Source organism: Phocoena sinus, chromosome 14, assembly GCF_008692025.1.
Source record: "Phocoena sinus isolate mPhoSin1 chromosome 14, mPhoSin1.pri, whole genome shotgun sequence".
Lineage (NCBI taxonomy): Eukaryota > Metazoa > Chordata > Mammalia > Artiodactyla > Phocoenidae > Phocoena > Phocoena sinus.
Genome location: NC_045776.1, coordinates 4,008,069 through 4,034,996, shown reverse-complemented (window position 1 = coordinate 4,034,996; position 26,928 = coordinate 4,008,069). Strand labels below are relative to the sequence as shown.

The 26,928-nt window shown below is 39.1% G+C and overlaps 1 protein-coding gene across 1 annotated transcript in view; it reads left to right on the top strand.

Annotated features, from left to right (window-relative positions):
- Nucleotides 1–26,928, top strand: part of ZNF407 (zinc finger protein 407) — a 430,215-nt gene that overhangs the window by 201,254 nt on the left and 202,033 nt on the right. The gene's annotated exons all lie outside the window — the stretch shown is intronic.

The following is a 26,928-nucleotide window of genomic DNA, read 5'->3' as shown; positions in this document are numbered from 1 at the left end:
ATCAAGCTTGTGTTGATTTTGGCATTGTCTCTAGCTATAGGTGAGGGGGAAAAAATAACTTGAGAGAGTATCTAAACCAGGAGGATACTGCCTGTGGGTATAAAATATAATTTTTATTCAAGCTGATTTCAAATATGATGAAATCATTGAAGTTATAGTAGGAAGAAAAGAACCCCTGGGGAAACTATGAAGAATTTTGTATATTGCAGTTGATGTAGCTTTCACTTAGAGCTTCTCCTTCCAGAACCCTCATTAATAATAACATGTCACCGCAGTTGAGTGGATTGTCCTTTTTTAAACTTAAGACCTTTTTAACATATATTTACACACATTATATTTTTACATAATATATAAATACATATGGTATAGTTATATTTATATGTGTATATGTATAAATATGCACATTTATTATCTATTTATATAAATTATATGTATAAATATATATATACACATATTTATTACATATACGGACCATATATTTTTTTCCACAAAACTGTCCTGTATTTTTACAGTAATATCTGAAAATTTGCCTTTTTTGTTAACTAGCATTAGAAAAGCCAGCACTGGGGTTGAGTGGAGAGAAAGTAAGAAAACTTACAAGCCTAGGGAACAGAAGGCGCCTCGGGCTGACATTTCACAGCTTATGTAAACCGTATTTAATTTTTATGTAATACAACATACTCTTCCAAAGCCTGCCTCAGGAAACCTCCTTTTCAGAAGTGTAACTGGGGAAATTTCTACCCTCTGCTGAGGTCATGCTACCCTGGCAGTGGTCCATGGGTGTGGAGTACCAGCTTTCAGCACACTTGCTGTTCCCTCAGATCAGGTGGGCATTTTAAAGCCACCAGAAGTATGAGGAAGGTGAGTAAATTTCATTCTAGCCATTACATTAAGACATTTCTAGGAGTCACATAGAACACCTCTGAACAGATTATGGAACAGTGAACCCAAACGTGGTGTGCTTTTTAACCAGAAGAGGGAACAGCGCTGATGACCTCAGGAACCACGCAGGTGCCGAGGGTACAGTTAGAAATGAGAAAGACCAGCTGCCTGTTCTTCAGAGAGCTAGCCTACATTCTGACACTGGGGAAGTAGCCAATAAATAGGTAAGGAAGTAAAAGGGAAGAGGATTTCCATTAAACCAACAGGGTAATGAATGAGATAGTGGTGAAGGAGTTATGTCCTGGCTTTTCCTGAAAAATCTGGCCCAAGTTTAACAACCTTTAGCGAATGTACCTTTCTCTCCTTGTTCAGCAGCAGTACAGCAGAATACTTGATTAACCCATACGGTGTAGGTGAAGCTCTGTACGGCAGCTTGCAGATTTAGGTCCCTGTGCCCCCTGACAATATGGATATCATTGTCCCAGCTGATTTAGAAAGTATTTTCTAGTTCTGTTCTGTTTCTATTCCTTTGGGCTTTGTTGCAGGCATGACCCAGTTATTTTATTTCTTAGCTACTTTATGCCTGGAGAATGGAGTGATTTGGGTGTGAAGAAATCTCTAACTCCTTTTTTGTTTTGTTTTGTTTGTACCTGTCCACTCCTCTGAGCACTGGTTGGAACAATTTAAGGATAGAGGCCCTTGAGAACCTCCATCAAAGCTCTCCTGTCAGCGTGTTCTCTGTATCAGCATTTCTATCAAAGCAATCCCAGACTGGATTGGCAGTGCCACCTCCAGAAGGCCTTACTTTGTCTCCTCAGGAGGATTCGCTTCTATTACATAGTACAAACAAAATAGCAGATACTTCTAGACCACGGCATTGAGATAGAGGATGGTCCTGTGCATCAGCGAGACGTGCTGCCCCTTTCTCTCTCACAGGCCAGACTGCAGTTACAGGTGATAGACGGCTAAGAGATACGGGTGAAACACTCTTCAGCTTTTCTCAGACGTTAGGAGTAGTGAAACTAGCTGGTTGGCTCACAGGGCTGATAACAAGCCGCCTTCTTCCCAGGAGACACCGTCTAGTGTTGACAGTTGACCAGGCGGTTTTGGCTTTGACTGGTCTTAGGAATGAACACGATTTTTCTGCCTTTTTTATTTTAATTGCTGTGGCTCGTAAATTCCTGTCATCCTGCCGAGGTGGAGGTGGTGACTTCCTAGATGCTTTCCTCTTCTGAGTGCAGAGCCGGGGGAGTCCTGCCTTCTGTTGACCGTGAGCCTCGAGGGCTTCCCCTGAGAGCCGTCCCCAGTCTCTTGCTGTGTTCAGGGGTCTGTAGGAGGCAGCTAGGCGCCCCCGCCCCGCCAGCCCCCAGCCCACAGCCCTCTTCCTGATCTGGAGGCAGGAGCCAGAACAAACCCTGCTTGTCCGGAACCCACCCTCACAGGTGTGCATCCGCTGCACGCGTCTGACCGTATAGTTGCAGTGGGACAAACTCCCCCCCCCACCGCCAGCCCAGCCCTCCGGGCTATGATCTTCTTTCATTTCACCGTGTGTCTCACTATTGGAGGGGAAAGCAGTTCACTGAACACTGCTTGAGCCACTCTGGCTCGAGGTCCAGCATCGGCCCCCGTGGCAGGATGGACGGGAGAGTCACCGGTTCCTGGCATCTGTGGGTGCACCTGTCAGTTGGGAAGTACCTCTGAGTCCCTGTCCTGCCGCGCCTGACGTGATGGTGCCCGCGGTGGCAGAGGGGGAGTACTGCCGCCCGCGAGCATCCGTGCTGAATGCTCAAGATGAGGAAGTGCATTCCTAGCAGAGGAGGGTGTTGAGTGAGTGAGTGTGCCTGTGTCTTCAGCGAGGCTGGTGGTGTTTGTGTTTTGAGAAGGGGAGGGAAGATATGTCCTGAGATGACCTTGGAGAGGTAGACTTGCAGTAGGAAGAGGAATGTGTGAATGTGTGCAGCCCATGTTCAGTTCCTCTCGTGCCAAGTGCAGTGCCAGTCGCACTGCGAACTGAAACTGTAGAACGAAGATGATATAGATCCCGCCGCCAGGAAGCGGATGTTCCAGGAACGGGTACTGTCAGCACAAAAACAGTGATATGCTGGGTGCAAGTACAGATCACCTCGTGTCCTAGGAGTCCAGGCTTTGTGGAGGTGATGGTAGAGAAGGGGGGTTCTTGGCTGAGGGATCCATGTGAGAGAAACAGAGGCAGGAAATCCGCACCTGATTAGGTATGTGTTTCTGGAAGCTTAATGGGTCCCGCTGTTACGTAAGGGGTTCTTCAAGAAGTCTGAAGGGAAGAGAAGGGAACAATTGGTTACAAACTAGAGGAAGAAAACCCTTAGCCTTTGAGCATAAAACTTTGAACTCTGACTGACTGTCTCCGCGTCCTTCAGCATCTGTACAGTCACAGCACCCCTGCCTCTCAGACCCTCCCCTTTTCTCCCTGGGGGACAGGAGAGTAGCATTTTATTTGCCAGGTTAAAACCTCCTCTTCTGCCTTCCTCTCCCCGTTGGTGGCACAGCTGGACTGTCTTTGTTTGCTGAGGTCTTTGGTGTCTCCACGCCTTCCTTGGAAGGCGGCCCTCTGGGCCCATCTGGGGAGTCCCTGAGCCACACCACCTGCCTGCTTGGCATCCGCCGCTTCCCTTTCCCGGCCCTGCTCCACACCTGGCCTGTGCTTTGCCTGTAGCTTCCTGATGTCCAGTGTGACTTACTCAGGCAGGAGAGTTTGTGCCTCAGTTTCCAGCTGTCAGCAGAGTTTTTACCAACCACCCCTCACTATTTGGTGAATAAACGATCTGAGTTATAATAAAAATAACTATCATTTCTTGAGCAGGAATCAAGGCCCACCTTACTGTATTAGGCCTGGGGTTGCATCGGGCTATCGTCCGCTGCATCTGGGTTGCAGTTCTTGGGCCTGGAAGAGAGGAGGTAACTGCTCAGAGCCACACGGCCATGGCGGTTACCTGGCGTTGACCCCCTCCTGACCTCACCTCTCCTGGGCACAGCTCTTTCTCTAGGACCCCTTCCTGGAGAATTATTCATTCCCTTGCCTGGACTCCTTTTGTCTGTCACCCAGACTGTTTTTTTCTTAGCGCCTACCTCTGACTAAAGACTTAAATGCTAAGGGCTCCTTACTCAGGCCTTCAGGCATTGAACTAGAATCTCACCTGGGGCTGCTGCTTCTGTGATCCAGGATCTGCCTGTAGGAGTCCAGAGGACCCATCCTGTGCAGGATTGCCTTTTGTTCTGGCATTAACTCCTGGGTGAGTTGATTCACGAACCCACACGCCACACCTCTTCAAGGATACTTGACCTTATGTGCCATAGGGAGGCGTCTCACAGATTTCTTCTGGTTTGATGCTTCCTGGTAGTAGCCCATCGTTCCTGTCTTTTACCTTAAAATTAGCAGACCTCTCTGCCCTCAGCTGGCCCCTCTTAGTATCCTGTAGTTTACATCTGAAGCACAGTACCTCACAGGACAGTCTTCCTTACCCTCCAGTGCTTTAATAGGAGCCCTTAGCCATTCTGATCCAGGCCACGGCCCTCTTTCTCACAATACAGCAGTGACTCAGTGGACCGTGTCTCCTGACATTCCACCACTGTGGCCTTTCCCTTCCTCTCCTTCCCCTGCTCTCATGACCCGTAACACCAGGGATAATCGAACTGTAGTCTTGGCCACCTGCACCAGAATCAACCAGAGACAGTCCTTGACGATGCACGTTCTTCCTCCCTTCCTGAACTGCTGTCGAGTAGACATCTAGATAATATCTGTTTTTAGCAAGTGCTCCAAGGATTCTTAGGCAGAGTGGAGTTTGAGAAACCTTTCTGGTTGCGGTGTTCTGTGACCTGAAACCTAATAAGAGTTACCATTTGGCTTTGAAATCCTAAGACCGTTCACAGCTCGTCATTATTTACCATTGAAGGCTCTGGAGTCACTTTTTTTCTGCAGTTGGCAGTGCCCTGTTGTTGTGTTACCACATTTTATAAATTCAACTGCATGTGATATATATCCGAATACTCAGCACACGCACACAGACTAAACAGCAGGAGGATTTTTATCCTTCTCAGTTACTGCCGCTGCCCAGTCCCCCTTTACCCCCAGGTGAGGTTTCCCTAAGAACTTCCTTGGTTTGCTTCTCCAGAAGGTTCTTCAAAACTGGATTTTGAACATCCCTTCTGGAAGAGGTCATTTTCTTGAGGATAATACTTGAATAGGATAATAGTTGAGTAGAGTATAAAAGGTATCTTATTTCCACATATCCTTAAACATCATTAGAGAATAAAACCTATAGTTCAGTACCTTGTCGTGTGTCAACGTATATTCATGTAAATTGTCAATACATGGAGTATAGTCAGTATGTGGACGTTTGCAGGAATTTTACTTTTCAAGTGATTTTTTTTTTTAAGAAAATAAGCTCTGTGGTATCTTCTTTTTTTGTGTGCTTTACTATCTTTCAAGAGTAGATAGTGTGCTGGTAGTCATGATATAAACCTACTACTAATATGTTTTCGTCCTCAAGAATGGAACAGTATAGAGAGAGTTACATACAAACTACCTGGAGACGGATCATTCACTGAGGCTTAGATTTCTTTTAAATCCAGTATTGGGTGTGGTGGAGCTATAACGGTTATGAGTACACGGAATATACTGATATCTTGCTTCTTACACGTATTGTTACGTTAAAGCAATTAAAGTTAGATATCAATCATTTTTAATACTTAAACATTTCTCCTTTGTCAGGATGTTCAGAATGATGTACGTTGATTGAAAGTTCTTGGTGTTTCTTAATACCAGAAATTCTAGAATATGCCTATTTTTGTTGAAGGGCATACTGATGTTTTTTTGTTGGGGTTTTAATTTTCTTCTTTGTGTAACTTTAAAAATGATTTCTTAAGGAAACTCATTACTTTTTTTAAAGAAGTGTGGCTCAGTATACAAGGAAATTACGTAAAGAGTACAAATGTTCCATGAATGGGGGGCAGTCGTGTTCTTTTGATCCAGTCATGAGGCTTTTAATTCTACACTTGGGAATGTGTCCAGATATAAGGCTCAGTTGCACTTTGCTAAGATATGTATGATTTAAACCTGTGTGTTTGTGCCAATGTGCAGGGAGTTTTAGAGGAGCAGAGTACACCTTACAGTTTTATTACATTACATTAGATTCATATTTTTAAACTTATTTTTTATCAATCGTAAAGCCATCTCCTTACACGTGCTTTTAAGCACTAAATAAATAACTAGATATGTTTACCCTCCCATGACTGTATGATGTCCTGAGTAGATCTGGAAAGAGTGACATTGTGAGGAAAGGGTATTACTACATTTTGAATTTTGACTTAGAATGTCAAGACATCAGTGCAGATTAGGTCATAGAAACTTATCGTTTCTACGGTTTTGTTCCATATAGTCTCCGTATATTTCTCATATTTTTACTGTCTTTACAGTCATTCTTTGAATTCATGTTTGACCCGCAATTTTTAAAAATTCCATTCAGTTTTTCCTTGTTCCATTATAGCTGCATACAACTGTATTCCTAATGTTTTACAGGCATCTTTACATAGTCTATCCCATATTTTTGCTTTCTTTTCCCATAGGATAGCCTTGGTAAGGAGGGATAGCTAAGTTTGGTAGTTTCTGAGTTATTGCTTTAAATTTTGCTGTTTTCTTTTCATGTCTACTTTTTTGTCCAGACTGTTTTTTCACCATTACTAGTCTTCAACATCATGTATTCTTTCTTCAGGTGATTACTCTTATTGGTGATTATATTTGTTGACTTTCTATCCCTATTCTTTCTAAATATTCAAACAGGTATATTCCAGCTCCTGTTTCCTCTCTACCCAGGTGCTCCTTACAATACGTGCTTCCATTTCTGTGCTTCATTCCATCCGCCATCCCAAGAATATATTTTGTTTGCTAAGATAGGAGTCTGGTAGGCCCTATGAAAAGTGCTGCTATAAGCAGTGGTTCCTGCTGTGTATCTCGTGGCCCTGAGTGGCTTGTGCAAAGTCCCATGTGCTGTTGGGATCTGTTCAGGTTCCTCAGTTGGGACTGCGCTTGTCTGTGTCTGTGCAGCTTGTGTCACTGTGACCTGGTTTTTCTTTCTTTCCTTTTTGAATTATTTGCATCCTAACTTAAACTACAGTGTTGAAAGTTCTTTCCAGGAAGATTTATAGCCTAATTGTTTTCGCCTATATAATAAGCTATTCAAAAATTTTAAAATTTTAATTCATGTAGTTTTTTTTAAATCTTATTGAAGGTTGCTTTGCATTACTCTGCTTTAGTTACTTTAATTCAGAATAATTGGCACTGAGCACTAATATTAAGCATATGACTAGTTTTTGGGGTTTTTTTTCATAGTACGCTGTAGATGCCGAGACTTCTTGCTCGGTGAGCCCATGACATGTTGGGCTATTTGTTTAGTTAAAACTAGATTGGTTGTTTCAGATATTTTTGTCTGATTGTAAAATGTGCATCTGAGATGCTTTTATTTGTGATTTCAACTATTTCACAGTCATCGATAATTTTTTTTTTCAATCTGATTATTTAGGAGTTATTGCTTATTTTTAAGTGCTTCATAATTTCCACATTTCTCTTTCTGGTGTCATTAACTTCACTGTATTGAGTACATTCTCTGCAAAGATGGACTTGGGAAGGATAATAGATAATACTTACATTTTGGTTTTCTTTTTTAAAAGCAGGTAGTTTAAATGCTTGGCAAAGTATATTAAAACTTTTGATAAAAATAACCAGGGCAATTTATTGTGTATTTAAGATATTTATACTTTTATATATCATGCTGATAAATGTAATGCAAGTTAAGTTGTAGCTTGGAAATTCTTTAATTATTTATGAGATAATTTCATTGGGACACATCTGTATTCTTGAGGAAAACAATGTCTACTTTTTTGTCCAAAATGTTTTTTCACCAATTGCCATTGCCCATTCAAAATTGTTAGATTAGTCACCATTGGAACATAATGTATCAATCAGCCCCCCTAGAGAAAGAGATCCAGTAGGATATGTATTTATCTCTGTGCAGAAACACACACTCTGTGTCTATCTGTCTCTCTGTCCATCTGTCTCTCCCTCCCTCCCCCTCCCTTCCTCCATCCCTCCCTCTCAGTTTATTACAAGGAATTGGTTTATGCAATTTTGGGGCTGAAATCTGAAGGGCAGATGCGAAACTCTCCAGAAGAAGCTGAAGCTATACTCCACAGGCCAGATGTATAGCATGCATCCCCCATCTGTCTAAGGAGCTGAGATCCCCGCATGGGACCTAGTAATGTTTAAAAAATAACCTGTTGATGAATGAGTATATCAGGCTTATGTGTTTTATAAATAGTTTTTATACTGTTTTCTCTTAATTACCACATTTTGAGTCTTTGCTGCTTTATCTTCACTGGAAATTAACCCTTAGTTAAAGTAAGCTAAAGAGCTATATAAACAAACAAACAAAAAAATCAATTCTAAACTTTTTATCATCTTAGATCATCTAAATTTAATTAATCACATCAAGATTACATGGGGTTAAAAATGAAAACTATAATTTTCACCTTAGCACAAATTTGATTCTCTTAATTTTCAGCAGAAAGAGATATATTCTCTGAAAACATGCTAACAAAAGTATATATTACTAGTCTATCTTTACTTTAAAATATATATATAATGATTTATAGTGTTTTGTAGACCATAGCAGCCCAGAGAAGGAATTCTTTTATCCACAGTCTTCATGAGCATGTAACTACAAAATGTGATTTTATTTATAATATGACTTACAATCTACATAAACTCCTACACTGGAGGGCATGAGATTTGTGCTCAGAGAATCCTGATATCTTGCTTAGATTCTTTTTTTTTTTTTCTTTTTCTTTTTCCATTGCCTAGATCTATGCTAGAACAGTTTAATAAATATTTATTGAATTTCTGAATGGGTGTACATATCTCACTTCAGAGGGTAACAGCAGCTCCTTGAAGGAATAAGCCATGTTTTTCCATTTGCGTTTGTATATAATATCTCAAATGGTAAATATATGATAGCCTCAGTAATGCCTGGAAAAGAAATCCTAATTTCCTGTTTTATTAAGTGTACAGTTTAGCTTGAATATTAAGTATTTAATATAGATTCAGAAAAAGATTTCTAAGGTATTAGATAGATAGATAGAAATGTCAGTTTCAGGGAAATTAAATTTAAAACTATTACGCTCTCAGTCCTCTCTAAACAGGCGCTGGTTTAAAGAGCTTCTGTGGCCTGTGGCCCCAGTTGACCTCTTGAGTGTTACCTTGTACTGCTTCCTCCGCTCCCAGTTGGCTCCAGCTGTACTGAATTCCATCCATCTCCCCGACTGTCCATGCTTTCCTGTGTCTCACATGACTAAATTCTGCTCATCTTGTAGATACCCGCTTCTCGGAAGCTGTCCCTGAGTTTCCCCAGGTGGATGAAGCGCCCCTCCAGGTGCCTGAGTGCTCCTTGAGTATCAGGTACTCACCTGTGTCAGAGCGTGTCCCCTCTGTTTGGAAATTGAGTTTCTTCCTGGACCCTACGTTAAGACACAAATGATTTCTCTTTCTCCTTCATGTAACATATGTTCTTACTATTAACACAGATATTTATGAGGAATCACTAAATTAGTTATATATGTATGTATGTTGTACGTGTTATACATGTGTATAAACAAATATACATCTGTATTAACCGATGGTAGTATTTTATAAGGAACGTTGAAAACAAAAATCTGACATTTTTTTCAAGAACTTTCAATTTATTAAGTTAGTTATATATGTATGTATGTTGTACATGTTATACATGTGTATAAACAAATATACATCTGTATTAACCGATGGTAGTATTTTATAAGGAACGTTGAAAACAAAAATCTGACATTTTTTTCAAGAACTTTCAATTTATTAAAGTATGTGTCAAAAATTATAGATAAAGAATCCTGTATTTAGAATCATTAAAATGGGAAACCGTAAGGAAAAAAAGATAAGAAAATGCTTACTTTAAGGTTCTTATTCCTAAGGTATATAAGAAGCCCCAGAGGGTGTACCGTGATGCAGTTTTGAAAGTTAGCCAATAAAGGATATTCAAAGTTAAACTAACCTTTGATGATCTGCCCTAAATGAATTGAAGGGAGGTCAGACTAAGAGGAGATTAAGGGCACATAGTCACACAACTAATGACTGAAAAGAGAGTTCTGAAAGTGAAATACCAGAAGGAGGAAAGGCCAAGTGATCCTGATTGATGATTCTGGAGTAAAGCATGTGGCTCAGGCCATCTGTGACCCATATAAAGGGAACAGGACGCGCTACTGCCTTCAGGGGGCCAGGCTCGGAAGGCGACAAGAGGGGCAAAAGAGATCCCCTAGAGAATGGAGAATTTTTACTTAATTTTAGTCTACCTTGAACTGTTCCTTAGAACTTAAAATTTCAAATAATTGAAAGGAATTTCAGAGCTGTGAAAAGATAGTGATGCTTAACTCTGAGTTCATGTTGTGAACCTGTGTGGAATCAACCAGCAGCAGAGTTGGTTATTCAGCAGGTAATCTACTAAGTGGTTCTCTTACTAAAAATCGGTAGTAAGGAGATAGTAAGAACTAGTTTTTACAACTTTCCAATTTGGTAAAACATTATAAAGACATGATTTTCATTATAAAACAAGGAACCAGCTTATTTTTTGGTTCATTATAGTAAGGATTATTGATACAGAAAATAATGTGAAATGAAGAATGCTTTGTATTCTCAATTTCTTTTATTTCTTGATTGGCTCTTTTTGTTTGACGTTGAAAAAATGAGAAAATTCTGCCTCTTAATTTTATTATATTTCTAAGTCATTTCAGCAACAAAGAAAACTGAGGTATATCTGGAAGTTTAAGTGAATTCTAAACTATTTGAGTAGATTATTGATGACTCAGTAGGTTTTGGCCAGAGACACCTGGGAGAAAACAGGATGCCATATTTTATTGGGACGTGTCATTTGTGCCCATCATTTGTAAATAGGATATAAGTTGTTTTGGTGGCAGTGGTGCTGACATTTTTCTCTGGCTTAAGTGGATTAGAATACCCCTCACCCTCAGGACTGGTAGTCCATATTTTCAGTGCTATTGGTTGGTTATGCTGATATGAACTTTGTGGAGAAGTTCCTTTTTCTGGCAGCGTGTGGAAAACAGTGAGCCCACATGAAGCCTTTGTTCACGTGGTTTGTGTGTGGACATGTGTAAGATAGTTCCATGACAGGAAGAATGATGTGATGAATTTCATTAACAGTTACTCAAATCCAGTTCTTGAATCAGTGGTTTCAATGAACGTTGTAGCCTCTTCTTCAGTTTTTTGTAGGTCCAGTGGTTAAGACTTTGCCTTCCAATGCAGGGGGTGCGGGTTCGATCCCTGGTCGGGGAGCTAAGATCCCACATGCCTTGTAGCCAAAAAACCAAACAGCCTGGAGGGGTGGGAGGGGGAGAGTGGGAGGGAGGGAGACGCAAGAGGGAAGACACATGGGAGCACATGTGTATGTATGGCTGATTCACTTTGTTATAGATCAGAAGCTGACACACTATTGTAAGGCAATTATACCCCAATAGAGATGTTAAAAAAAATAAATAAATAAAAAAAAAAAAACAAAAAAAAAAACAAAAAACCGAAGCAATATTGAGCAATATTGTAACAAATTCAATAAAGACTAAAAATGGTCCACATTAAAAAAAAAAAAAAAGAAAATCAGAAAGTGTAACAAAGTAAAGAAATATAAATTTGGTCAATATTTTATATTTTTATACTATATATCTCCAAGTTATAAAACTATGGTCATCAGAAAGGTATCAGCAAGAATTGTTTATACAGCTAATGACATCTTTGTTCTCTCTCCCACTCCTAAAATGGCAGACTTTATTTACCCGGAGTTCTGCCCCTTTCCATTGCATGACGGCGGGAAGGTCTCTGATTGAATTTAGGAGAGCTGCTGTATGTTTCCACATGTGCTGTTTACCGGCCATGTCACCTTGACAAGTCTCTGTAATGTGTGCATGAATGGTGGATGGTCTTCAAAGACTCGCACACAGTATCCTCTAGTTTGAAAATTCTGCATTACAGGTTTGCCGTCACACATGACTTGGTTTGGGTTCCTACAGTGACACTTCTTGATTGGCTTTGGGCAAGTTACTTTGCTCTTCTACTCAGTGTTCATCTCTAAGTGTCTACCTTACAGAGCGTGGTGAAGGTCAATGAGACCCCACGGGAAAGTTCCTGAGAGTGTCTGCTCCAAGTGAGAAAGTGTGTATGTGTTCACGCGCAGGGGCCGTGAGCTGGCTGGATGGTGGGTGGGGGGAGTGGAGAGTGACGGGACAGTAGGTGGAGGTGTGGGAGTGGCTGGACTTTGTGTGTTAGGACTCGCGCTCTGCGGCAGTGAGCAAGGCAGAGCAGTAGAGGTGCCTGGGCCCCCTGGACCCCCCCACCCTTAAGTCTTCAGTGCATCCCTAAATGCTACTGGGAACCTACTTATTCGGTCAGCATCCCAACTAGGTGGTCCTGAGCGAGAGATCATGGAGGTGATGTGAAGTCTTAGCATGTTTAACATGTCTTCTTGGGGAAGGAAATGAGTGCTAATTTCCAAAGAGAATAGTGGTAAGAATGAAACCTGCTGTTTGAACAGCCCCGTTCACGAGCTGTGGAATATTGAAAAGTTGTTGTTGAGTAGCATCTGGTTTCCATTTAGTGCATATAAGTTAACAATGAAAACATTTTACTTCTTCTGTTCTTGGAATATTTTATTAATGAATAAGTATGTTTTTGTCCCTGAAGAGTCTGATCATTACAGAAGAAAATCTTTTGGGAATCAACTAATACATTAAAATTAGAAAAAGTATTCACATTCATGAAATTATATCTGGAGCTATAGAATAGTTATGAGATGAAAAGAATTGTTTCTTTGAAAGTGTCTTTTGTTGGAAGTTAAAGAATTTTTTTAGTAAAATTTTGAAGTGAATACCACAAATATCTAACATTTTTGCTTCTTTTACTTAAAGGAGCAAATATATTTTATTTGCGCTTTTCAATATTTGAATCAAAACTTATCCATATATATATATTTAAAACTCTTAATCTCATCTTTAATGGATAGATTTCATTGTTACCCAATTTCCCTCTTCCTTTGATGTATTTCTTCCATAGTTCTTTAGATTTGCTAATTCTGAAACTTTAGTACACAGCTCTTAAGTTGATGTTCAAGATGCTGTTTTAATCCATGCCTCTCTGTTTTCTGGCCAAGCATTTCACTCTTTCCCCTTCTTTATTTTTTCCCTACATGCCAATATTCCAGTGCTTGTACCCTACCCTACGGTAGATGAACCCAACACCTGGGTCTAACATATGAACTCAGTGAAAATTTTGGCTTTGTTAAATGTAGAAATGTGACTGAGCCTAAGTCTTTACCGTTTATACGTTCTTCCTTGGTTTCTGTCCAAATATAAGCTGATAACATTCAGTTCCTTGAGGTTTTTGCTCATATGCCATTCTGCTGGAAGGTCTAACCTGAGCACTTAAAATAGCACCATCACCAAACCATCCCGCAAGTATGATCTGTAAGGCATTTGAGTCATTATCATGCTGCCTGCCTATTCGTGTAGATATTTATTTAAACCACAAATTATTGACACGTTTTAAAATTTTATTTATTGGTTGATTGATTGCTTCGTTGGGTCTTCGTTGCTGCACGTGGGCTTTCTCTAGTTGCAGCGAGTGGGGGCTATTCTTCCTTGAGGTGCGTGGGCTTCTCATTGTGGTGGCTTCTCTTGTTGTGGAGCATGGGGCCCTAGGTGTGTGGGCTTCAGTAGTTGTGGCGCTCGGGCTCAATAGTTGTGGCTCACGGGCTCCAGAGTGCAGGTTCAGTAGTTGTGGTGCATGGGCTTAGTTGCTCCGCGGCATGTGGGATCTTCCCAGACCAGGGCTCGAACCCGTGTCGTCTGCATTGGCAGGTGGATTCTTAACCACTGCACCACCAGGGAAGTCCGACACACTTTTTTTTTTTTTTTAACAAACAGAAAGTATATATTAGAGTAAAAATGTTATCTTGATACAAAAATTAATTATATTCTTTTTGTGATTGAGTCCAACAATTGGAGATATGTCCTAAATGGCTACATAGTTATATATTATGCTTATTATATGTATTGAATTGAAATATTTCACATCATCATGGAAAGTTTAGGAGTGAGGCCCATCTGAGTGTGACCCGAACGCAGAGGCGCCAGGCTCTGTGCAAGGTGTGGTGCGTGGCAGTTGGTCCTCGTGACCAAGATTAATGAAACTCAGATGGGTTTTAATTAGTGCAGCTGCAGTCATCAATTATCTACTGAACACAAATATTGTTATATTTGGGAAATTCTTGATTTATTTTATTCCACTGGCCAGCAGATTTAGATGAATGCGTTCTCATCATAAACATTCTGAAAAAAATCGCTGGAGGCCACAGTTTATTATTTAGGACACAATCAGCAAGAGTGAACAATACAGAACAAAACATTGCAAAGTGCTCTCAGCATTAATTTGGAAATTTTGCTGAAATGTTTGGCTTGTACAGGTTGTCAAAAACATCAGGGCATCTTGAACAAAATTCAGAGCAGTCTAGCAAGAAGGGAACGTGCAACTGTTTTAGTCCAGGAGATGATCCATAACAGACGTCAGTGCGCATGTGCTACAGACAGGTGCCGGCCACCTTGCTGTCCGCAGAGCACCTTCCAGCACAGGCTTCAGCAGGAGGGCAGCCGGGTACCCGTTGTGCCGGAGAACAGGAACAGCCAGCACTTCCTGAGCACAAAGACATCTGTGTTCGTCCACGAACCTGCATACAGCTACACTCACACTTGTTTGTGCTGGCTCTTTTTTTTTTTTTTTGGCGGTACGCGGGCCTCTCACTGCTGCGGCCTCTCCCGCTGCGGAGCACAGGCTCCGGACGCGCAGGCCCAGCGGCCACGGCCCACGGGCCCAGCCGCTCTGCGGCACGCGGGATCCTCCCGGACCGGGGCACGAACCCGCGCCCCCCGCATCGGCAGGCGGACCCCCTACCACTGCGCCACCAGGGAAGCCCTGTGCTGGCTCTTTTAATGTTTTAGAGCAATCTATGAAATTTTTAGCCTTGGATTAAACAAGTATAAGAAATAGATGTATAACTTTTGCGGGGAGGGAATATATTGTGTAGTTATCTTTTACATTGGCAATGAGGTGCATAAAATAAGGTAATTTAAAAATTTCTAAGTTAAATCTGGAATTATTATTAGAATGAAAAATATTTTATAAATTCATGTGAATTTTTTATATTGAATATAATAGTAGTTTTTCTGAACAGTTTTTTCCTCAGACTGTGTAATTTTATCTCCTGAACTTTAATTTAGTGAGACTGTTTAATATTGAGTTTCAGAAATAATAGGTAAACATCAAACATTATTTCCTTTTTTAACTTTCTCACAGTATGAAATCTCTGTCAGATTCTCATTCAGCAGAATAGGACCAAGAAAGAAGTGTATTTGGCTTACATACTTGTCTAAATTACCGAGTATAATTTGGTAGCCAGGATAGCTATTCTGAAAATGTCTTATGAGTCGTAACCAAGGCCTATAACAAACCAGTTGCAAATAACTTTTGTAAAGTCTTGTGGCATTGTGTTCAGTTTGTGTGGGGATCTGAAATACATTTATTAAAATGTTCTGAATCTTGTATTATGTACAAGATTTGTGTTTCTTATATAACAATTTAGTGGTAAACTTACAGTTTAATGGAATAGTGAAATTTGTTAATATCACAACTTAATCCAAATTATGTTTCCCTAAGTGAATAAAACGGTGCGGCAACTTTCCAAGTGTAGATGGTATTTGTTTCTGCAGAGGAGATGCACTTTTGCCCTTAGGAAAGAACAAGAAGGCATCAAAAGCTTGCACGTGTTTGTACACTCGATTAGAGAAACTTTTATCACATCTGAATTGTCAGAGTTTGCAGTTAATGCTTCTGGCTCACTAGCTACTGTCTTTGTGACAATTCATAAATACTGTGATTTCTGAGCATACTTTTATGTGGCCTTCCTGTTTTATAGGAATCATGGAAAGCTTTATGTTTTCCAGTTAACAGATGGCGTAGCTTTTGTTCATTGAACCAAGGTGCTTGGGAGGAGATTTTATTTCCTATGCGTTAAATTATATGTGATTCTTACATTTTACCAAATAAGAAACAGATTCTCCGAACTGATTGTCCACTTGACCAGAGAAGTCTTGAGATATGGGCCAGAGTTGTCTTCTTAACATAATTAGACTTTGTTATAGATTTTTATTGTATTCTTTTTCATGAGTTTTAAAGGACCCAGTGGGCCACCGATCTTAATGTTAGACGTTAAGTGTGACTTATCTCCTTCATTTCAAAGAGTATGCAAGCACTTCTTTTTCTCTCTAGTTCTTAAAAACATGTGCACTTCTGTCCTTTAACTTATTACAGCGTATTGTCATTGTTGGTTTACTTGTCTGTGTTGTTGTTAGACCTTTTGTCTATTCATCTGTCCATCCAACCATCCACCTACCCACCCATCCACTGACGCATCTAAAAATGAAGGACATAAAACACTCTGAATGTGATGAACAGTGAGAAGGCGAATGTGGCCGCAGCATGGTCAGCAGGAGGTTAGTGAGAGGTGAGGTTGCAGGGGTGAGCGGGGCCTAGACGAGCTCACTTCTAAGAGACTGTGGTGAGGAGTTTGGTGTCAGTGGGGAGCCATTGCACAGTTCTCACTGGCTTCCTGGCAGAACTTATTCATTATTTAATTCCCAGACCTCTTCACATAGCCTGTCATGTATGTAATGATCTATAAATGTTTGGTGGCCGAGTAAGTGAGCCCAGCCCAGCTCAGTCTGTGTGGCTCCTTTATGGGATCAGCTTGAGTGGTTTCATGTCTTGGACTGGATGTCCCCGCCTCCAGGGCTAAGAGAAATAGGAGGCAGTGTTTATGACTAACAGAGGCCTATGCGAAGGGGCCGTTACCACTGTCTAGCAGTTTAGGGACGTGAAAGTTCTTAATTTTGTTTTTTCAATTGTAAAAATAAATGTGTTGGGTTAGACACTTTTTAAGACTACACGGTATTCTCAAATTATTTGATTACATTGCTTCCTCTGAGAAATGTCTCTCAGAATTGACATAGGTTGAGCTACTTTTCTGGAGATGAATGCATTCTTTACGAAATTCATATTTTTGCTGTAACAAGTATTGATAATTTATAAGAACTGCTATTTTTCATTTTCATATTTTGAGTTTATAATATAAACAGTAGCTTATTAGACCGTGAGCCATTTCTGAGCTTCAGCTATTATGACATAGTAATATATTAGTTTTCCCACGAAAATTTTCAAAAATAATCTCTGGAGACTGTCATACAGAGTGAAGTAAGTCAGAAAGAGTAAAACAAATATTGTATATTAACTCATATATGTGGAATTTAGAAAAATGGTGCAGGTGAACCGGTTTGCAAGGCAGAAATAGAGACACAGACGTAGAGAACAAATGTATAGACACCATGGGGGGAAGGGGAGGTGGGATGAATTGGGAGATTGGGATTGACATATATACACTAATATGTATAAAATAGATAACTAATGAGAACCTACTGTATAGCACAGGGAACTCTACTCAGTGCTCTGTGGTGACCTAAATGGGAAGGAAATCAAAAAAAGAGGGTATATATGTATACATATCGCTGATTCACCTCACTGTACAGTAGAAACTAATACAACATTGTAAACTATACCCCATTAAAAAAAAAAAAACTCTATTAAAATTTTTTTTTTTGTGGTACGCGGGCCTCTCACTGTTGTGGCCTCTCCCGTTGCGGAGCACAGGCTCTGGACGCGCAGGCTCAGCGGCCATGGCTCACGGGCCCAGCCGCTCTGCGGCATGTGGGATCTTCCCCGACCAGGGCACGAACCTGTGTCTCCTGCATCAACAGGCGGACTCTCAACCACTGCGCCACCAGGGAAGCCCTATTAAAATTTTTTATTCAGATTTTGTTTTCCTCAGTTCATTTAGTTCTTTTTATGATAATATATATACACATGCACACTATATATGTCATTATTTTTGGTACTATACTATATGTGGTATCAAGAATCAAGAATAATGATACCATCACCCATGTAACTCCCATGTAGCGTGAGACACAGAGCACACCCATTATCTCTGATTACATCCTTTTCCTTTCTCCAGAGGTGACTGCTATCCTGATTTCTGTTAATCATATTGAACATAGAATATCTAAACCCTGTATTAATAATTTATAGAAATATTCCTTCTTAGATTTTCAAAATTCTCAATCAATATTATTTTCCACTCTGTAGATGACATAATTATCTGTCTTAAAAAAACGATCGTATATCATCTTAGAAACTTATGCTGTTTATGTATTTAAATATGTTTGTGAAGTATCCTATTATCTATAGGTTTTTCCTAAGGGTTTTTGTTGTTCTATTCTGTAGAATAGGCTACATTTATATAGTAACTTTTATTCCAATAGAACATTATTAATTTGAAAATACATAACTTTATCATGCCCAAAATATCTATCTTTGTAGTTGCTTATTGATCAGAAAGGAAATTCAAAACCTGACTCCTAATAATAAAATAAGATGTGTTTAAAATTGTTAAACAATCATTTGAAAATATAGGTAGCATAGTTTAAACATTAATAATCAGAAAAGCTGTGGTGTTTTGAATATATTATATTTGATTTTTAGGACAATTTTGTCTCTTTGTTTTTATACTCCAGAAAGCCATAATGGTGAAATTACTATTACTTTTAACATTTTATGAATTTAGACATAATTTACAAGAATAACACTATGAATAAGATGTGCTGATATTTAATACATATAAATTATTATGTTTTTGCAGTTTTAATATTTGGGAATTTTATACGATCCTACCATAAGTTTCTTACAAGTTGTGATGGATTTTGTTAGAATATCAAATATTTTCTAGCATAATAGCCTTCCATATAATGAATGCAACTTAGCGTAAATTAACAGTATTTATCTGAAGCTTATCTTCTTTCTTGTTGAGGGTAGCTATGAGCCGGGAGGGTGGGAGGGAGTGCACAGTAACAGGAGATAATTTGGGGATGGAAGTTATACTTTCCATCTTTGCTTTCTCCCGTTCAGTTCCGCTGGATACACACCTCACGCTGAACTGCTGTATTATCACTTTGTCACGGGCTGTGACAAGACCCTCAACTATAAGAGTCTTCCCTTTTGTTTATAACACTTGAATGTCTTGGCGATTAGAACTTTTTCCTTTCTTCTCTGAATAAAATTGTTTTGTGCTGACTTTTTTTATTCCAGTGAGGAGAAAGAAATAAAAGCAACCCTACTTCCTATTACAAATTATCATAAATACTGGAGATGCAGATTTTTCTTAGATCATTAGCATATCATGCTGCGACCCGCACCAGAATGCACCATTAACAAAGCCGCCTTCATGTAATTAATGTAAATAATATGGAGCTACAGCTTGAGTTACCCAGTCAGCCTTGGCGAAAAGCATTTGTCATAATGCATCATCTGAGGAGCCCGGCCTCAATTCAAATTAAACTTCCTGGGTTGGCCCCTTTATTTTTTCCTCTCACACTGTAAATTTCTGTGAAACATTTATGACTATAAATTTCTTTGAAACACCTATATAAGGGAAGAAAGCAATCCAGCAAGCTGAAATTAAAATGTTATTATTCACTGTGCTTTTGCTGGTGAGGACAGTTGGTATCTTCATCAGGCCAGCAATGGAGATGCAGGCGATGCAGCTGAGGGCCTCCTCCCCGTCCTCAGAAGCGTTTTCTGTCCTTTGCAGCTGCCAGCAAATCTAAAGTATGGTTTCTGCCTGCCATTTGCTACTATTGCCCTCTGACTCCAAAACACAGAGGAGCATTGTAAATTTTTCATGAAGAGGCTTCAGTCTGTAAAACAGCAAACAGGAATAATGTTTTAAATGCAATCATTGTCAAGTTTGAACAATGTAATTTATCAAGAGAGCAGTTTGTACTATATAATAAGTTTCATATATTAATACAATTTTTCATCTGATGTCAGGCTTCTGATTTATGAATAGCCCATGATCTAAGGTGATCATTGAATTATAATTCAAGTAATAAGAAGCTAGGAACAAGACACTGGAACTGCTCCCCTGCATTAGCTTGCATGCCACCAAGCCAATTTACTAAACATCCGTGGGCTAAATGATACAGTTTTTCTAATTCGACGAAGGCACTTGTTAATTAGATAAAGGCTAAAGCTCTCATTATTTTTAAATGATTTAAGAACAAGTAGAGATCTTACAGCTTATACTGCAGCTCTAATAGTTCTCTGCTTACTGCCTTGTAGTAAGAGTATTAAAGACAGATGGGCCAGGCCGATTTAAACCAATTACAGCATTTCTTGTACACCAGTAGCAATGACTGTTCACAGGCGCATCAGATGCTAATATTCGAAACATTTCAGATGGTTGGAACACCACTGATTAATGTGATTTATGAATAAGTTGTTTCCTTCTGCTAATTTTTGGGGAGTAATCACACCTCCAGACTGTATTCAGTAGTTCCTGAGGCTTATGTCATATTCCCCAGTAATACTTGCAAGTATTTTATAGAGATTTAACTTTCTTATATACCAAAATAAAGAAAAGAATTAACTTTTTTCAGTTCTGTTTATTGAGCACCTGTTAGGTGCTGGGCACTGGGCTAGGCCCTGGTGGAATCAGTGCTCATCAAGTGAGTTTCCTTTTAAATATCTTGATTGCTGTGGTGGCAAATGAATAACAAATTCTAGAAAAACAATCAGACATTGTCAGTCATGAGTTAAAAAATATATATAATGCATATGAAATTCACACCTGAATACTTGTAAGGCTGTGAATTTGCTTTACCATTAATGTCAAACTTTGGAATTATATAAAAATTAAGAGTTGATAAAGTAGCTTATGTTTGTGAAAATTAATAAGATGCTGAGTTCTCGAGTCCTTTGTCTGTATGTTGATGGCAGATACGTTGTATGATGTCTGCTCGCGCAGCCGTTCATCTCCTTGGAATCGTGCTGCTCGTTGGCTGTTTGTTCTTCCCCCCTTCCTCCCTGCATCCCTCCGTCCTTCTCTTCCTTCCTTCATTCCAGAAATGATGACGCGTGTCTACTTTGTATCACCCACTTGTCCATAAGTGTTTTCCTTGACTTTAAATAATTCATTGCTATCGCTTACTCACAATATAAATTTCCCAGGATACCTTAAATATCATCAGCTTTGTTTTTTTCCCTTTTTAATCTCCTCATTTATTGTTTCCCATTGTTATTGTTAATACAGTGGTGAGCTTCAAATTCAGCCATTTTTATTTATAGGAACATTGTCTTGTGTAGCAAAGAGGTAGCCACACCACCTACCCTGGAAAAGTAGTCATTGGTTGTTTTTGCAGTATAGGTTGAATTTGGCAGTCTCTTCATAAAGGTTAAGTCGATATAGTCTTTGAGAGACAGGCACTACACGTCTATGCTGTTTCTTACCTTCAGGTCTGTCTGGGGACGGGCAGTGACCAGCTGCTCTGAAAGCTTACAAATCGCATTGTGCTGTTTCTTTTTACCCTTGTTTAACCACCTTCCATTTTTCTTTATTTATCCCAATTTTTTAAATAGTTATTTCAAAGTTGTTGGGCATGTGATTGGAAAATCACATGTATAAGAGATTTCAAATTGTTCTATATTTTCTTCTTCGTTGTCCTAATTAAAAAAAAAAATCCTTATCTGAGCAACAACAAGTTATATATTAATGGACCCTGAGTAGGACAAGTTATTTGTTGCAGTAACTTTTGATCTGTTTAATAAGTACTCAAGCTGTGTAGTGGAGTTTTTATTTGTACTCTGCAGTGTACAGTTATGAAGTGTGGTACATAATAAAATTAAAGCAATAATGTTGATATTTCTGAGGATCCATCAGAGCTGACCTGAAGCAGCGTATTTCATCTGGTTTGTCTGGGTATGAATGTTGAAAGTTATGGCTGAAATTACGAGAGCGACAATATTGTGTTTATGACTTCTGATATTTACCATGGTAAGGTACCTCACCCTTTGTGATTCCAAAACTATTTCTATGACAGTCATTAGTGTTGGTGTCAAGGAACAAATGAAAAAGACGAAATACATTTAGTATTAGGCAATAAAGACATTTTAAGCTAAATGTTGGTATTTAATGTGTAGGAGTATAAAAGCTAACGTGGAATCATTCCGATAGGGAAGAGAACACATCATTTTTGTAGTTTCAGGTAGGTTTCTATATGTGTGTATTGTTCAGGTCCACGCTTCACGAAATCGTTAATGTGACTTGAGATGGCTTGTTTTAGGAGGCAGAAAGAAGATTAAGGAGGAAGAAACTCTTTTCACTAGAAAAGTGTAGGATAGGTTTTTACAGATCATTGTCCTGAAAATGAGAACTGTTTAATATTTGGAAAAGGTTGCCATTTGAATCTAAAAAATACATTTATCTGTGAAAAGATAAATTACTACCTTGAAATATAATTTGGTTTGCTTGTCTCTCTTCCTTATCAGATTTTACGTACCTTGAGGATGCAGACCTGTGTCCTCTTCATCTTGTGTTCCAGAACACAGGATAGGATCTGGCCCATAGTGCATGTTCGAGAGACATTTAATAGTGGAGATACTTGAATTTTTCTCCGTGTAGCAGCTCCCAAATAGTGTGAGACCAAGGAAGAAAATTAAGAAACACATGATTTCCTAACAATGGAATTAAGATACTCATTAATGCCTTTCAAATGACTGCTGCCTAATTTTTCCTTATTGAAAGGAAATTGATCTGTCTTGATCAGCCAGACCATTTTGAATGAAAACCTCACGCCTTTATTTTTTGAGAAGTATGTAATTATTAAGTAATCAGTGTTTAACTTGGGATAATTTGTAAGTGAGCTTCCAGTAGACTGCAAGACCTTGATGATACTACTAAATATTATTATTTACTGCTGCTGTTGCTGCTGCTGTATTATTGCCTAGCAGACCAAAGACCAAAATACAGAATCTCACCTTTGAAGCAAGTTCATAGCATCTATACAGACACCGTTTGCTCGTGTGTGTTTTTTGACTACCATTTTTGTTGCTGCCAAAGTAAGTTTTAAGCCATATTTTCACTCATCAACATTCACTAGTGTGTTGATTTGATAAGTTTTCTTTTGGATATCGTGGTGGAGATAGGAGGAAAGGTGTTAACTAGTGGTAGATTACTTTTTAAACATTTCATTGAGCTCAGTGTTATGGTTTTATATGACCATGATAAGTCATTGGCGTTTCGTTTCATTGCTGGAATGATACAAAAACATTTATTAAAAAAACACAGCAACTGTAAAAATAGAAATACATAATTTTTATGTGATTGCGCCTCATATTTAATTTTATAAATAAAGCCATTAGCTTTAAAGAAACCATTATATACTTCTGAATTATTTCAAAGGTAATACTGTGGATACACACACACACACACACACACCCCTAAGTGTGTTGACATGATTTACCCTTCAGTGTATGCCTCAGGAGCAGTCATCAGAAGTAGTTTTCACATTGTCTTTTTCCTCTCCATTGTGCCCATCACATTTTATATGGCCCAGAATCAGGCAGTGAGAAATCCTGATTGGACCTCCAGGAAGTGCTCTGATGTTCATCAGCCTTGTGTGCAAGACAGAAGAGCTGATAGTCCGAAATTGCACCATAAACTAAGACAGACTGTCAGTTTTTAGGAATGGCGGGGAATGGCCTATTTATGTAATCAGATACTAACCCTGGGAAGAAGCTGTCAGGCACATTCTTGTTGTGTAAGCAGCAGGCAGACTGTGCTTTGTCTGACAGACAGTGTGTAAATCTGTCCATGCAAAAACCCAAATGTTTGGTTTGCTCCCAGTCACTGCAATAATCTGCTTATTTTCGCCTGCTAGAGCAGTGGCGTCACTTAGCGGAACGCGCTGCAGACCTAAGGCCCAGGTAAGACTGCCTTAGTGTCAGTCGTTCGTTCCCTGATTGGCAAGAAGATAAATAGGAATTTACTAGAGGTTTGCCTTCAGCTAAAGGAATAGACAGCGTGTTCTGGACAGGAATAACTGTATTTATTAGCTTGGTTATTTTGCATCTTGAGAAAACGGGTAGAATACATCATGTCTAATTATAGTTTCTAGGAATAAGTAGTGTACCGTATCAATAATCATTGAATAGTTGTGTCCGAAGGGAATCTTCTCTGATTTGTTAAGGTGCTTTTACTTGCTATATATATTTATTTCATTGACTTTTATGTATTGTTTTCAGCACCCTTTAGTTTTTCATTCTAAAAGTAACTTTTTATTATTTCATTATTTGCTGAGCGTGAACAGTAATGACTTTATGAATGTGGGTATTTAAGAATCTGTAAATTAAATCCTATTCTTTAGGAGAAATTGAAGTTGTTCTAATCTGAATTTATGACTTTAAACTCAGAGTTAAAAATGAATTCAGTGTTTTCATATATTTGTTCAGTGAGAATATTGTACCTTCCTGTGATTGAAAGATCTATATTATAGCAAGTGTTAATTGTGAGTAGTGTCTTCTTTGATATTCACTCATTGGATAAGCAATGTAACTTTAGGAATTTTCTTTAAAGTTTCTCTAAGATTATTCAGCTTCTTTTAATTTTCATTCAAATCTTCAGTTCGGTTTTACCAAATAAATGATTTCTTTGCTAATTGTAAATGATTGGGAACAGCATTGATTGTTTTAAACAAAGAGGAAACCTCAATCCTGGACCACAGTCTTTTATGATCAGAAACTTTATGGGACGCATCTCCGAAGCGAGCAGCAATCAGGTTGAACTGAGTGTAGCAGAGGCAGCCTGTGGGTCCCCAGGTAGATGCTCTCTTGCCCTGGTACAGGTGGCCACACATGTCTGAGAGTGACCAAAGGCTTTTTTCTATGGATTTTAAGAACAGCAGTAAGAGAGAAATAAAAAGTATACAAAAGCATACATATCTGACACCCTGATAACAGTCCTGAGGCGTAAGTGCATAATTTACTTCTGCTCTGTGTGCTGTGAAGTTGTAGTCATCTTTGTTTTGATGGCCTGAGTACCAAAGTACATGTGTATATATTACTTTATTAGCCCATGATAGTAAATTCACATAATTAATCAAATTCTGATTGGTTTTATTATCATCAAATTGCACACATTTTTAAATCAACTTATTTAGAAACATAAATCCTAAGGTTTGATAATTGAGTTCTTTAATTCTACCTCTTTACCTCTTTTCCTCTGTTGCCAACTCTGTCCACCATATTAATCCCTGGTCAGATCTGCGTAAGCTCAGGTAAAATTTAAAATTCATTCAGAGATCTTATTTACTTGATAGCAATTAAAATGTGCTAGTATTTTCACTTTTGTTGTTCCCCAAAGGAAATTTTCCTAATTATCTTTCACCCGGGCTTTAATTCTAAATACTTTTCTTCTATCTCTCTTGCTTCTAAGTGACTCTGTGTATATTTCTTAGTGCTCTATTACATATTATTTTTGAAGAATAGTGGATACCAGTAATCAATATAAACTTGGTTATTATGAAAAATGTTAGCGATATTTGGAAATGTACAGCATAATCTCTGGATGTTCCATGAGGTGATTTGTAGAAATGAGGACAGCTGTCTCTTCCGTCTTTGGACCCCTTTTCTTTAGTTCTTAGCTCTTAGGCACGTTTCTGTGAATATCATCATGTACATTCCTGTGGAATGCTTCATCTGTATCTTCTGGTTATATGTAGGAGTCTCTCTCTCTTTTTTTTTGCGGTACGCGGGCCTCTCACTGCCATGGCCTCTCCCGTTGCGGAGCACAGGCTCCAGATGCGCAGGCTCAGCGGCCATGGCTCACGGGCCCAGCCGCTCCGCGGCATGTGGGATCTTCCCGGACCGGGGCACGAACCCGTGTCCCCTGCATCGGCAGGCGGACTCTCAACCACTGCGCCACCAGGGAAGTCCCAGGAGTCTCTTTTTATTCATCTTTCATTGTTATGTTTTCAATCCTAGTCTGTCAGTTTTAGTCACTAACATTCCATTCAGTAACTGTTTGAGCACCTGCTCTCTGTAAGGCATTAGAGCAGCTTATTTGAGGGTGTGTTCTCTGTTCTTTTGCTGTTGTTGCTATCTTACCTTCCTGTACTTCTGGTTTTGGATTATTCACATAAATTATAAAGCTATAATTTATTATTATAAACCATGATTTGTTAGATTGTCACTTTCTGTTGTTTTGTTTTACTGTTTTTGACAAATTAAAGAATAGAAAGTTCAAGCTTCTGTCTCCTGGAAGTCAGCCTTATTCCAGTGGAGAATTAACTAGCACTTGGACTGCACATAGACCCCCACAAATAGAAAGACAGGGCCTTTCAGGAGATAGAATCTCTCATCAACAATGATGGTTGGTTGATCCCAGACAGATATATTCGATTGACTCTTGGCCTCAGAACCCTTCTTTCCTATACTGGAGAGAACAGCCTTTGGTAGCATCGCTTCATGAATTTGGGTCTTTGGGAACACATCCTTAGGACCAGACTAAGTGGAAATTTAATTGAAATTAGACCTGTAAGGTTTCATTGTTGGGACATATTTTGGAAGTATTTTGTTTGAACTCCATTGCATGTGACATGTATAGAAATTCAGGCTAAAAGAACAACCAGAGCACTGATGTCTCAGCTAAGTTGGTGTCAGGGCGGCTGTTTCACTTCTGTGGCATGGCCTCCTTCAAGCAGCTTTGTTTGCAGTTTTAAACATGTCATTGGGAAAGTCATTTATCAGAATACTTCTTGCCGTGTTTTGAGCCTTCAATAAATTTTAGTTATATATGATTATTAAATGTTATAAACGTTTCTTAATACATCACTTTCCTGCCCTTACTACTGTGAAAGATATCAAGAAGTTGAAAATCTAATGTCCCTGAGTTGTTTGGGGTCTTTTAGGGAATGTACGTAACTGAGAGTAGTAAA